Source organism: Nelumbo lutea, chromosome 1, assembly GCF_056320005.1.
Source record: "Nelumbo lutea isolate HS-2025 chromosome 1, American lotus-T2T, whole genome shotgun sequence".
Classification (NCBI taxonomy): domain Eukaryota; kingdom Viridiplantae; phylum Streptophyta; class Magnoliopsida; order Proteales; family Nelumbonaceae; genus Nelumbo; species Nelumbo lutea.
This window is the reverse complement of record NC_142684.1, coordinates 60,017,963-60,032,196: the sequence shown is the minus strand read 5'-3', so window position 1 is coordinate 60,032,196 and position 14,234 is coordinate 60,017,963. Positions and strand designations below refer to the sequence as shown.

Sequence of the window (14,234 nt, the reverse complement as noted above, 5' to 3'; positions counted from 1 at the left end):
TCACGAGCCAAGAATGCGAGAGTCAATGCCCTATCTAAGTGAGGAATGGACCTCCTTAGACCATTCCCTCAAGACACTCGAAATAGGAAATTTCTCATCATTGTGGTGGACTACTTCACTATGTAGGTCGAAGCTGAGCAGTTGGCAACCATCATGACTAAGACAATCCATACCTTCTTCTGGAAGAACATCTTTTGTCATTTTGGCACCCTTTACATGCTCATCACAGACAACAACTGACAATTTGACGATGCAAGGTTTAGAGAATGGTGTGCAAGTCTTGGGATAAAGCAGCAATACATCTTGGTCAGTTACCCCCAAACCAATGAGCTATCCGAGGTCACCAACAAAACCATCTTGGATGGATTAAAGACAAGATTGGATAGAGCCAAGAGACTTTGGGCAGATGAGTTATACAGCATCCTATGGGCCTACTAGGCAACACCTCGATCTGTCATGAGTGAAACTCCATTCAACTTGACATATGGGACTGAGGTCATCATCCCATCAAAGAGCAGGCTCAAATCAAGATCACAGCCTATCAGTAGAGAGTTGCCAGATACTACAACTCCTAGGTGTGAGAGTGTCACTTCAAGGAAGGTGATCTCGTCCTTAAGAAAGTCATGGTGCCCGAGCCCAACATCGAAAACTTTGGCCCCAACTGGGAAGGGCCCTACAAAGTCAAGCAAGTGGTCGGCCCCGACACCTTTCGGTTGGAATACATGAGTGGAAGGCTAGTACCTTGTACCTAGAACTCCGAGAACCTTTAAATGTACTATCAGTGATGTAAATTGAATAGTGAAAGTTTTGTTAATAAAGTGGGCAAAGTTCCTTTCACCTCGGCTTGAATCTTTAGTGTAAACGTTCTCACTCTGTCTAATCGCCAGGACCTCTTGGTCACACAACTAGCCGTAGCACACAACCTTCGCTAAGGTTATACGCTCAAACTAGACGACGGACAAGGCACACGACTCTTGAGAGTCATATGCCTACTTTCCTTCGCAAGTGACTAAGTAAAAATCTACAAGTTTCTTTGCAAGTTATGCCTCACCGAGGGGAGGCATCGGCCCATTGCACAAAATGAAAAAGAAAAAGAAGAAGTAAAAAGGTACATATTTTGCAAAAAAAAATAGTATATTTCTGATTATAATTCCTTTTCACTTTACAAAAAAAAAAAAAATCGGTCTCTGATAGGGAAGGTCAAGCCCCTTACAAAAAGTTAACAAAAAGAAAAGAACTGTGGAAGGGGAAGGAAGAAACAAAAAGCAGTATGGAGGAAGCCCCAACCATGTGCGAGCGTCTTCACATAGTCTCAATGTCTACACACTTGTCGACTGCCTCTGGCTGGGCAAGCTACTCGTCACTGACCTAGCCTTTGACTATTTCCACCACCTCTACTGGTACCGTCACCTTGGCCACCTAGTTGCTCGAAAACTGAATCCCCAACTGGTTGATGTCGAAATCTGGGAAGAGCACCAGCACTTGAGCCTTGGTGTCTTCATGGCCTCCTACACTTTCTGCTCCACCTCCTTGAGTTTCTCATCTACCTCGTCCAAGGAAACTCTGGCAACCCTCAAATGCTCCCTCTTCACCAACACCTCGGCCTCAAGTTTCTTTAAACGGGCATGCTCCCCACAAGCCACCTCAATGGAGGTCTCCCGGCTGGCCCGCTCCTCGGCCAGTTGATGCTTCAATTGTTCATTTTACTCCTAGGAAGACCGGAAATACTATAGAAGGACCTCCACCTTGTCACAGAGGTCTACGATGTAGGATGATGTCTAGAAGGAGCAAGCCTCCATCAGAAAAAAAAATAAAAAAAGCAAAGTAAATAGAGCGAACAACTAAGTACAAGAAGAAGGAGTCTTACCTCTGCCAGCCTTCCAATAGGGTGTCCCAAACCCCATGGATGGAGACTTAGGTCTAGGGCATTCGGTTCCCCACTAAGACCATCCCCATCACCAGGGCCCGACCAACATCGGGGTTGCTGAGAGAGTCGCACTCCTTGATGCTCCAGTTGAGGCAGAAAATTCTCTATGTCGACAGTGGTATGTCTTCACGGGGATTAGATGAATGAGGCCTCGGCTGGTCATCTGGGTGTGGCTGCCCTCCTCATCTCAGCCTTAGTTGGCACCTTCGCCCTAGGTGGTTCCTTCATTACAGGCCTCTTTGAAGGCCCCTCATGGAGACCCTTCTTGGCATTCGCCTGCCAATTGCATGAGTTAGTCCTTCATGCCACTGTCCATTTCTACAATAAGAAAACAACGTGCCAAAAGAAAGATAAAATAAACAAGGAAGATAATGTAACTAGCCAACAACAGGAGTGCCCATAACGAGGAGGGAAGAGTTGAGTCCAGCACACACCAAGGCTTCCTCCCCTACAAAGGGCTCAACATGAATCATCCCCGTCAGCCATATTCAAGTCATCACGGCTGACTTCTCCGCATTATTGTTTGGTTGAATCCTCTCGACCAGCAAATCCGACTTTCCCCAGTCAGACCTAAAGGATCATCCCTCTGAACAAGAGATGGAGAAGTACTTCTTTCAGTTGTAGACAAACGATGGGTTGTCCACTACCCTACCCCATTGGCCCTGAAAGTACCATAAGTCGTCCCTAGTGGGATGCCTCCTCAAGGAGAACAAGCCTCAAAAGATGTTCAAGGTTACAGACACACCTTAGAGGTGAGCCATCACCAGCACAACAACTATGGTCCTAATTGTGTTCTGATCTAGTTGACTAAGGGAGATATTATAGTAGTTGAGGATTTCTGGGATGAGAGAAGATAAAGGGAATCGAAGGCAAAAGTGGAGGTAGTGCTCATGCACACACACCTCCCCCTCAACTAGCTGCAATAACCTGTCACCAACACTGGGGACTCACCCTATAGCCCCCAGGTATATGGTACAACTCAGCAAAAGCCCTCACTTACTGTCCAAATCGGAGCGTGGGAAACACATCAGCATCATGCCTCAACCTTCGATCTCGGCAAGCTTCTCAGGAGTAGGATCTCCAGCTTCCTTTGGCTCCACCACTTCAAGATGCACTAGGGCATTCCCTAAGGCATCAGCCCCCAGCCTCGTGGAGCTAGTACTTTCATCAAGAGAATCCCTGCCCTATCGGTCACGCTCGACTCTTCCAAGGGCGATCCTCTCCCTTAGTACCTGGACACTGGGCACCCGAGGAGAGCTCTCGGAGTCACTACCAGTACTCCCACTGCTAAACAAGGTGGAAGAAGGACTACTGGTGTCACTCAGGTCGGGGAGTTCGTAACACTCAAGTCCAGAGTCTGAATACGACAAGGTTTGAGGAGAAGTCCTTTACCTAATGTTTGAGTGTGAAGAAGAACATTAAGGGATTGGCTGGTTGGTGGCCGAAGTCTTTGGGATCACAAGCAGAAGCGAGCGAATGGTGGGAACTGCCTTAACCAGTGACCCTATTTAAAGGAAAATGTATGACTCAAATCACTTTGATCCGATGGCCGCAGAGTTGCCAATCCGATAGCCTAAATCGATGCATTACACGTTGGATTGACCACGGGATGATGAAACAATGCCGAGTGAATAAATCGGTCCACTCGCTTGGTGGGTGTCGAATCCAACCAAAAATAAAAATCCTGCTTGAATTAAATACTTTATTTATATAGTGATGAGCAAGGTCGTCTCCTCAAGGATTGGGTTGATTTATTTCCAAGAAAACGAAATAGAGGGTTGTTATAAAGATAAGGAAAATAGAATAAAATAAAATAAAATAAAGTAAAGGTAAATCCAATAGAAGGCAACATCCAGTTGAAGGGATAAGTTCAACCTTGATTCTTACAATTGATCATCGATGCAATGATGAATTCAAGTGTTTATGAGTAAATTGGTTACAACTACTAACAAACTCTAATAGCCAATCTCTACTTGTATTTTTGGCAACCAAAACAAGCTCTTTGATTGCTTCTCTTATTAATAGATAGCCCTAAACAAGCTCTTAGGGTTTAATATATTAACAGCATTAAGAAATTAAGAGACCCAATTCTGATCAACGAACCCACAAGCTCGGTTCATTTAAACCACGTTATATATTTTCATAACATGAACTGAAAACTTGTCCATAATCAGTTTATGTTATTTTCCACAAAGATTAAATCTAACAAACATAGACGAATTTGATGATCTAATCGTTAATAGGTTATTTTATCGATTGAACAATGGATCCTGTTGCTCAATCAATAAAATAATCTTAAACAATAAATCACAGAAAATATATAAATACTCATAAACAATGAACCGAATTAAAATCAATTAGACCTCACAATTTTGTAGAACCAAAGCTTCCTTAACCTTCAACTAAAAAATAAAAGCTAATCGCACTTCATGGAGAGATCGTAGCTTCCAGATGAGGAGGATATCTTTTGCTTCCTTCCTTCACTTCTTCCTTATTTGATTGAGCGATTTTGATTGCTAGTCTAACCCCCCTTTAAATAGCCTTAGGGGGAGGGGCTATTTCCATCATCTCTTACGAGTTCTTTCTCAAATAGAAAGGCCAATTTCCTAATGGGACAATGCTTAATTCAGATCTAATCTTATCCTTATCTCTAAATAGAAATTCTTAACTAAGATGGACTTTGACTTTCTTTCTTTTTAGAAGTACAGCAAGAAGATAGACTCTATCAAAACTCTTGGTGATTCACGCCTCCAACTCAGCCAAACCCTACTAGGATTGATGGGGCCCACTTCTTGTATGCTGAAATAGTATTGGTCTTCTCCCAACGTGATGGGGCTATGCTGCAAGCTTCCTTTCAGCTTTCTTCCCAAATTGTGATTTTCTAAATAAAACACAACAAAATCCATTAATTAACTCACTAATTAAATAAGAAAAAATACAAAATATGGAAATTACGCACACTATCAACCCCCACACACACACACACTTTGACATTGCCCGTCCTAGGGCAAGACAAAATTTGAGCAAAAGTAAACAAACCTTCCTACCAAACATTAAACTCAACTTTCCTTTCTCATTTTCCACAAATATTCTAGGTTAATTGTTGCAAACTGTTAAATCAATACGATCAAGTCATACACGACTCATCCATCAATCAATCCAATTTTTGCTACTACAAACCAAGTAGTAAACTAGGGAAAACATTTTTTATCTTCACTCTCTTTTTTTTTCTTGGTGGAAGTGAGTGCATTTTATGCTTCATCTTGCTTTTAGGATTACTTGGCCAGTAGGTGCATTTTATGCTCCATCCTACTTTTGGAATTGCTTGAATAGTAGGTGCATTTTATGCTCCATCCTACTAGGTTACCTCAATTGTATAGTAAAAATATTTCCCCTATTTACTTAAACCAGAATTTAGGACTAGCTTAAGAGGGAATGGCTTCAAATAAGTCATGTATTCCCTAATCGCTACTCATTACTAGGTTCACAAAAATTTTCCCAGAATATTATTTCAATTGATTTCAAGAGAATTGAGTTCTCTCTCTCTCTCTCTCCTCTCTCTCTCTCTCTCTCTCTCTCTCTCTCTCTTTTGTAGAACACTCATCTAAATTCCTAAATCCTATACTTCTCCCCCCCCCCCACACACACACACTTAAAACTTACATTGTCCCCGATGTAAGGTGAAATGCAAAGAAAAGGTGGAAATAACTAAACTATAAATGCAAAAACAAGAAAAAAAAAAGAAAAACAATCTTCCCTGTTTTTAATCATCATAAACCGGATCCTCTAACTTTTGTGGCTGCAACTTCTGGTGTTCTCCCCTTTCATCCATCATGGGTGGGTTCAAATCTGGAATAGGGGCCTGCAAAACAGAGGGTAAAGTTCTCTCATTAGAAATTGGTAACGTAATACAAGGAGCGTTACCTGACTATTATAACTCTGAAGAATCATTCAATGCTGCAACAGTTTCCTGCAATTTAGAATTCAAGGTTAACTCCTCTTTCTCAGGATGCTTAGTAATGGAAATTCCAAATCCCTCCTTCCCACCAAATTTGAAAACTTCTTGTGCTAAAGAATCAATCATATCAATAGAATAAATAGGATTATCATCACTAGGATATTTCATGGAATCATAAATATTAAAGTTGATAATCTCGCCATCAAATTCCATGGTAAGTGTCCCCTTATGGACATCAATTTTAGTCTTAGATGTCTTAAGAAATGGTCTTCCCGACAAAATTGGAGTTGAATTGGAAGAATTATCTTCTTCCATATCAATCACATAAAAATCAGCAGGAAAGACCAAATCATTGACTTGAACCAACACGTCCTCCAAAACCCCCTTCGGATATGTAGTGGATTGATCTGCAAGTTGTAGAATCACACCCGTTTCTTTCAATGGTCCAAGGTTCAAAGTTGTGTAGGTAGAATGGGGCATGACATTTATTGAAGCTCCTAAATCTAACATGGTTCTTTCAATCTTAACGTTTCCTATCTTACAAAGGATAGAAAACATACCTGGATCCTTGCATTTAGGAGGTAATTTCTTTTGGAGGAATGCTGAAACATTCTCCCCTATATGGACTTTCTCATTACCTTTCAGCTTTTTCTTATTAGTGCATAACTCCTTGAGGAATTTAGCATAGCGAGGTACTTGCTTGATTGCATCAAGGAGGGGAATATTTACCACAACCTTGCGAAATGTCTCAAGAATATCCTTTTCTTACTCCTTGGATTTTGCAAATCGGCTAGGAAAAGGTGGAGTTATCACTATGGCTTGGGGTTGTTCACCGCTTGGATCTTGAGTTTGGGGTGGTGGTTCTTCCTTTTCTATTTCTTCTTCAATTGTATTCTTAGGTACTTCCATGATAAGCCTATTTAGCTCCTTTCCACTTCTTAAAGTGATTGAACTAGTATTCTGCTCAGGGTTGACTATGGTTTGTGAGGGTAGTTTTCCTGATCCTTGAGATTCTAATCGACTCACAACAATTTCCAATTGGCTCACTTGATTCTCCAAGTTTTGGATGCTTGTCCTTGTTTCTTGTTGAAGTTGTTGGGTGTTAGTTGTAAGTGCTTTAACGATTTCATCTAAAGGCATACCTAGTTTGGAAGATGAATGTTGTAGAGTCAATTGTCTAGCTTGATATTGTTGGAAACCGAAGGGTTTTGCTCCATAGCTAAGATTAGGATGATCCCTCCATCTTGCATTGTAAGTATTTGAATAGGGATCATATCTTCTTTGTAGGAATCCTCCAACAGCATTGGCTTGTTCATTGGGTTCATCTTGAAGTGTAGGACACATGTCGGTTGGATGACACATAGTGGAACAAATGCCACAAGTCTTTACTTGTTGTACATGACCTACTACCAATTTTTCCACAAGAGAGGTGAGTATCTAATCGTTGATCAATGGAGGAATTACTTACCTCATTGACTCTCCTCGTGATGTACTCTTGTCTATTGCCAAACTGTTGTGTATTGGCAGCCATGTTTGCAATTAGTTCCCTTGCTTGAATAGGAGTTTTATTCACCAACACACCTGCACTTGCAGCATCGATCATACTCCTATCCATAGGCAATAATCCTTCATAAAAATATTGGATAAGGACTTTATCCAGAATCTGATGTTGACGACAGCTTGCACATAGTTGTTTGAATCTCTCCCAATACTCATAGAGAGTTTCCCCACTAAATCGTCTTATCCCACAAATTTCCTTCCTGATATTAGCAGCTCGTGATGCAGGGAAGAACTTCTCAAGAAATAGCTTCTTCATCTCATTCCATGTAGTGATAGAACCGGAGGGTAAGTAGTAAAGCCAATCCTTAGTTTTGTCAGCTAGTGAGAAAGGAAAGGCACGCAACTTGATTTGCTCTTTGGTAACACCTTGAGGTTTCATGCTCAAGCAAATTACATGAAATTCTTTTAAGTGTTTATGGGGATCCTCACCTGAAAATCCACGGAAAGTAGGAAGTAAGTGAATAAGACTGGATTTTAATTCAAAAGGTACCGTTAGATCTGCATATTCGATGCAGAGTGGTTGTTGATTTAGATCCGATGCAGCTAGCTCTCTAAGAGTTCCTTCATCGATGTTGGCCATGACTTCTTCTTCAGAGTTGTTAGATGGCCTGATGAGGTTTGTTGCCAACTTCACCCCAGGAGATGGGAGCGATGCTGATTGGTTGCGACGTTGCTTAGCTTCTTTCCTCAACTGGCGAACTGTGTTTCAATCTTGGGATCATATTGGAGTTCACCTACATGAGAAGAATGAGGCATAAACCAAGCAAAAGGAAATAAATCTTATTTAGGACACCAATCCCTGGCAACAACGCAAAAATTTGGTGGGTGTCGAATCCAACCAAAAATAAAAATCTTGCTCAAAGGTTCTCACTATGATTGGCATATCACAAACAACCCAATCCGACACCTAGTGTAGTATCATAATCGAGTCTAGGGGCCAAGTGTAACATTTCAGTTTTGCCCATCTATCTCCAAGGTCCAGGGCAATACTGGAATTCTGGTCCGGTTCAGGGTTTCAAGAAAACCCGCACTACATGTACCTCAGGTCTCACCCTAGAAGCTAAGACAAGCCACCCTGACCAAATTGGCGGCACATCAGTGTTAGCCTTAGCAGGATAAATCTCCCCAGATCTATCCAACGGCTGTGAAGATTCTAAACTAACACGAGTCTCATAAGTGTCCAGTTTAAGGGTATTACACAGAAACACACCATAATAACATGAATCAAATATGTACTTTATTCATTTACATTAAATGTCATAATGTACATCATTCTGATTGCTAAGGGCATACACTGTCTAACATGATAAAGTTTTGTTTGGCAATAATGAATTTCTTCAATAAGCCGTAAGAAAGGCTCTCCATAGGGAGCCCCGAAACAAAGGATAGACATGATCACGATGAGAAGTACTTTTACCCTCACCATTGTAACAGAGACAAAGTAATTAAGACACACAACCACAAAACAGCGAAAGGAAAATTCAGCAAAAAATGGTTCTTTAGATTTCGCTAAGCATTTTCTTTACAATAATGATTTTACACTTATGAGCTAGCCCAGCTCCGCCTCATCTCAACAATGGACTCCAGAACCTAGCTATACCCTTCAAAGCCCTTAAGGTCCTCCAATTCCGTATCATACTTAGCAAGGATCCTCTGTTCTGCTGCCTAGATTGCTCAGCCTTGAGTTCCTCCAATTTACCAACCACCTTGGCGATACTAAATTCAACCACCTTTCAACAAAGATGCACATCCTTCATCGAACATAACAAAATAGATTGTGGTATGCCTAAACCGGCCTTCCAAAATGCATGAGCTAGCATCATGACACTCGATGTGGGACATATCAAAACCCATCGCAGAAAAGGTCTTGCATGCCTCAACCCAACAGGCGAAGTTTAACCAAGAAAGCTCTTCAACAAGCGTGTTCATTATACGATCAACCATAGTGGCAATGGTGTTAAATGCAGGCCCGACAACCACTGGATGAAAATTCACCGAAGGGAGCCACCCGCGTTATACAACTATTGAGGAAAAATTAGCCACCGAGCCGGAAACAAAGTACCTATCACCCTTGTGATAGCCCTAAACCTCCACAAGATTCTCAATTTGATAACCCAGAGGAGGGATATTATGCTTATCACATTACTCCCTCAATTCCTGGTAAATCAAGGCCAACTCCTCTTCATAAGTCAGCTCTTTTGACGGAAAGACGATCCCAGGTTCCGTGTCCCCGCCTCTAGACTGAGCCTCCAAGTTCCCAGAGGCACAAGCTTCCCCAACTGAGGCCTCCGGCTCGACAAGATCCCTGACCTCTACAACTTCAGGAGCATCAATGCTAACATATGCAGGTAGGAGTGGAGCCTCCTCGCAAGGTATCACAGTTTCAGAGCTAACAGGAACCTCACCCTCCTACCTCGTTTCACCAGGGATAGCCTCCTCAGCACCAACACTTTCAAGGACCTCAGAAGCCACACAGGGGAGCTGCACTGATATCAGCTCCTCCACCAACCACCTAATAATAGGTGTGACAGGCATGGTGGCAGGGACCGCACCAAATGGGCCATGTGCGTAAGCAACATAAAACACGATGTGACACCACCCTAACACAAAGCTAACAAAAATAAATCATTCCATCTGCAACAGAGGCCTCTAATGTCTCTAAGTCTGGGTGAACCACATCGGTTTCCACGTGCTTCAGCACAAAAGACTACAAACAATTCAACAAAAACCATGATAAACTTGAAACAACAACAACAACAACAACCAAAAGAGATGAAAGAGTGTCAAACGATAAAGCAAACTCACTAGACTTGCTCCCTCAAGAGGAGATATTGGAACCTCCGTATCTAGCTGAACTCCACCACTCTCCACAGACTACAAGAACGAAAAGCAAACAGTACTAATTTAGTTTAGTCGTGATGAAACAAATCCAAAAGAAAAATAGAAAGCAGCAGAAGGAGTCACGTATCGAAGCACTATCTGTAGGACCTTGCTTCCAGCGAGGGGAGCCTTCCTCTTCATTCGCTTGCTTGAGAATCAGATGATGGCACCCCTAGAAGAGGGCACCACAACTAGAAGTCCACTAGCTCGATGGCCGGTGCAGTCTCTTCCATAGGGGGTGATGTTGTAGACTCCCGACCACCTTCAGCACGACCCTCTCGTGCATGCGATAAAATCATAGCTTAATCAACAGGCTCTAACACATCAGCAGGGCGAAAAGAATGGGGCACCCTCGTAGATCTTGGCCTCTTCGCAGCAGGAGGATGGCTACTCTCCCCCTTGTCCACAACAGGCTGCTTCCCATCACGTTTTGTGTTAGACAACGTATGCCCTTAACTCCAATTAGAATGATGTACATTATGACATTTAATGTAAATGAATAGAGTACATATTTGATTCATGTTATTATGGTGTGTTTCTGTGTAATACCCTTAAACTGGACACTTACGAGACTCGTATTAGTTTAAAATCTTCACAGCCGTTGGATAGATCTGGGGAGATTTATCTTGCCAAGGCTGACACTGATGTGCCGCCAAGTTGGTTGGGGTGAGACCTGAGGTACATGCAATATGGGTTTTCTTGAAACCCTGAACCATACCAGAATTCTAGTATTGCCCTGAACCTTGGAGATAGATGGGCAAAACTGGAATGTTACACCTGGCCCCTAGACTCGATTATGATACTACAGTAGGTGTCAGATTGGGTTGTCTTTGATATGCCAATCAGTGAGATCCTTAGAGGGGGTCAAAACCTGGGTATGTTGGAACAGTCCAAGAATTCATCTGAGTGGGTAATCATAGTGACAGGATCAGCCCCTTTGTCAGACAAAATGAATGATCGGGGATGCACTCTCTCTGGTGAAAACCAAAGCTGAAGGCAGCCGATTTCAACCATTGAAATTTGTTTTGCAAAATATATTTATATAGAGATATACATATATATTATGGTTTCAAAATGTTTGCAAAAGGTTTTAATTCCCGGGATCCATGTGAGTAGATAGTGCAGCATTGTTCCTTGCAGCCGAGGGAGAGGTCCTCTCTTGTCGGGCAATGTTTGACCATTATTGGCTGAGAGGTTAAGTGTAAGACCATTGGGGGTAATACCTGAAGGGCTAATCTTGCATTTGCCCATAGTCCTTGGGTTTTTATAAGGTGGCTTTACCCAATGACCATTTAGTGTAAATGTTGGGCCCATTAAGAGCCCATGGTGATGGACTCAGGGGTTCATTGTCACCTACAGTGAATTCGGCCAAGCCTTGTAACAAAGGCTGGACTGAACCCATGTGGCTGATGTGTAGATCAATGTTTGGGTCCCACACCATACAAGGATATCCAACAGGGCAATAGTTTAGAGGATAAGTGAGCACATGGACTTAATGGGCCTAAAGCCCAATTCAAATCGGCTTAATTAGATTAATTAAAGAGGGGCGATTCTGGAATTCAGATCAGCAGATAGGATAAGGGATTGTCCCTATCCACTTAGAGAGTCCAAATCCAAATAAAGATTTGAATTTGGAAACTCCTAATCAGATTAGGAGGGTTGATCTTTATCTGCAGATAAGATAAGGGATTATCCTTATCTCTTAAAGAGTGTCTAGATCCAAATACAAGATTTACATTAGGAAACTGCTAATGGGATTAAGAGAACCTCTCTTTAAGGCTACGAATAGAGGAGAAGGGTGAACCCCAGTTCATCCTTCAAGATTACTGATTCAAGAGAGAAGACAGCTGCAACTAAACTGACGCCATCTTTTGCTCTTGCCTTCTCCTATTGTTATTGCCATTGCCAGTTCAATATCCACCTGTAGGAGCAATTAAGAAAGGTTCTCGATATCAGTTTTTGGAAGAAAAATTGATCTAAAGTCGTACTCACTCGCCCTCCATCAGATTCTTGATGAAGAATCAGGTTCTTGCTGAAGAACCACCCTGCTGATTCTACTCCACCCTATGCTGTCCATCTTCAGTGGGAGTAGTCTTTGGTGATCTCCTTGGGCGTGAACACCTCACTAGGAGTTACTACTACTCTGTATCAGGTATATCCCTCTCCTACCTTTTGGTTTCAGATCTGATCTAGTTTAGGGTTCAAGATTGATCCTTGAAAATGCAATTTTCTAAAATAGGGAATGCGGTTCCCACATGGGAGAGAGTGAATTCTTTGAAATTTCGCCCAACCTACCTGTAGGGTTCGGCCATCCATATGATGGATCTCTTATCCCTTTAGTAGTATCAGAGCCAGGTTTATATCTTAAACAAAAATTGGTCAGATCTAAAACTGCGCAAATGGGCAGAAGGCGTTCTACCCAATATGCTCAAATTATTGATAATTTGGGAAATCGGTTCCCAGATTAAGGGCAATTGATTTGAAATTAAATCTTTTTAAATACAATATATATTTAGAATTGTTCTTTATATTTATCTTGATTTATGGGTTGTTCGTATCGTGGAGATCGTAATCTTGATTGGCGCAAGAAATCTACGTTTTGTAGTTATTTTACATTCTTGTCTGTAATTATTAATTTTTTATTTTAGACTGAATGTATAGGAATTCAATTTGATGTAATATTAATAGAAATTAGGGTTTTCTATTTTATTGCATTCAAGATCGAAGTTGATTGCACAGAAGGAAGGAGTTTCATAGATTTGGGTTCAGCTATCTACGATTTGTAGTTTGAGAAACTGCAAACTATGAACTAACATCTGTTTTGCAGGGTAGCAGATCTACGAACAGCCCCTTGTACTGATTCTTGAATGTCTTTTATCAATAATTTAATTTCAGATCATAATCTTGAATTAAATATTGAATTAATGATCAAACCCTAGACTTATTCGAACCATATTGGACCAAACTGGTTGGACCGAATTTGTGGTTTGATGGGGGTTGTTCTTAGCCCTAATTTTTCATTCTTGGGTCTAGGGGTTGATGGTTAATTACAAGATGTAATTTGGACCACACCTGTAAGACCCAATTTTAATATGTTAAAATTGCTTTAGCCCATTAACTGCATAAAAGTTATATGGGTCAAACTACTCTTTGCAATTCAGCCCATATACCTAGATAATATTAATTAGTAATATTATGGATTATAATGCACTTTAATAATGGGTTTTAAATATATTAATTGATTGGATCAATTTTGTTCATGCATGTGATGTATGGATGTGTGATGTGCAACGTTCATGTGCCATAAGTACTTGGCCCATGCTGATTCGATAGTGGCTCTTGCACACACCATGGCTAAATGCACATCATTGCCATGGTGTCCTTAAGATCATTGGATGATCCTCCCTTGGTGGTGGGCCCCAACCTCCCCAAGAAGAATCGTGTGGAATCCTAACTGTTTAGGGCCCATCAAAATCTGACTTTATGAAAGTCAATGGGAGCCACTTTGGTTTGACTTAAATTAAACTAGGGCATAATAATTTTGTTCCCTCCACTAAAATATGAGTGCTTGTGATAGGGAGATTCATATGATGAACTCTCTAAAAGCCTTCTATCATTAGCATGAAGATGGGTCCTTCAGTAATGAGGAAATGCACCATAAAATTGGGCTATCCATTTGTTGTTGGATCTATTGGAATGTTTCATAAGATGATAGGGGTGTCACAGATCGATGTGAGAGAGGCATATCCTAAAATGGAAGACTCTCTTACGATACATTGGCGTTCACGAACATGATGGGTGAGTACTCACTTGACCAAAAGGTTTAACCTAAAATGGCAATGAACCTTATCTAACAGAGACCAAAGGGAAAGCTCATAAGATGAGTGGATATGATCTTTCACAGAAAGG

General features: G+C 41.4%; 1 pseudogene; it reads right to left on the bottom strand.

Moving 5' to 3' along the window:
• Positions 1 to 5,858: 5,858 nt before the first annotated feature.
• Positions 5,859 to 8,025, bottom strand: LOC148874774 (uncharacterized; annotated as a pseudogene).
• Between the last annotated feature and the right edge of the window lie 6,209 nt (positions 8,026 to 14,234).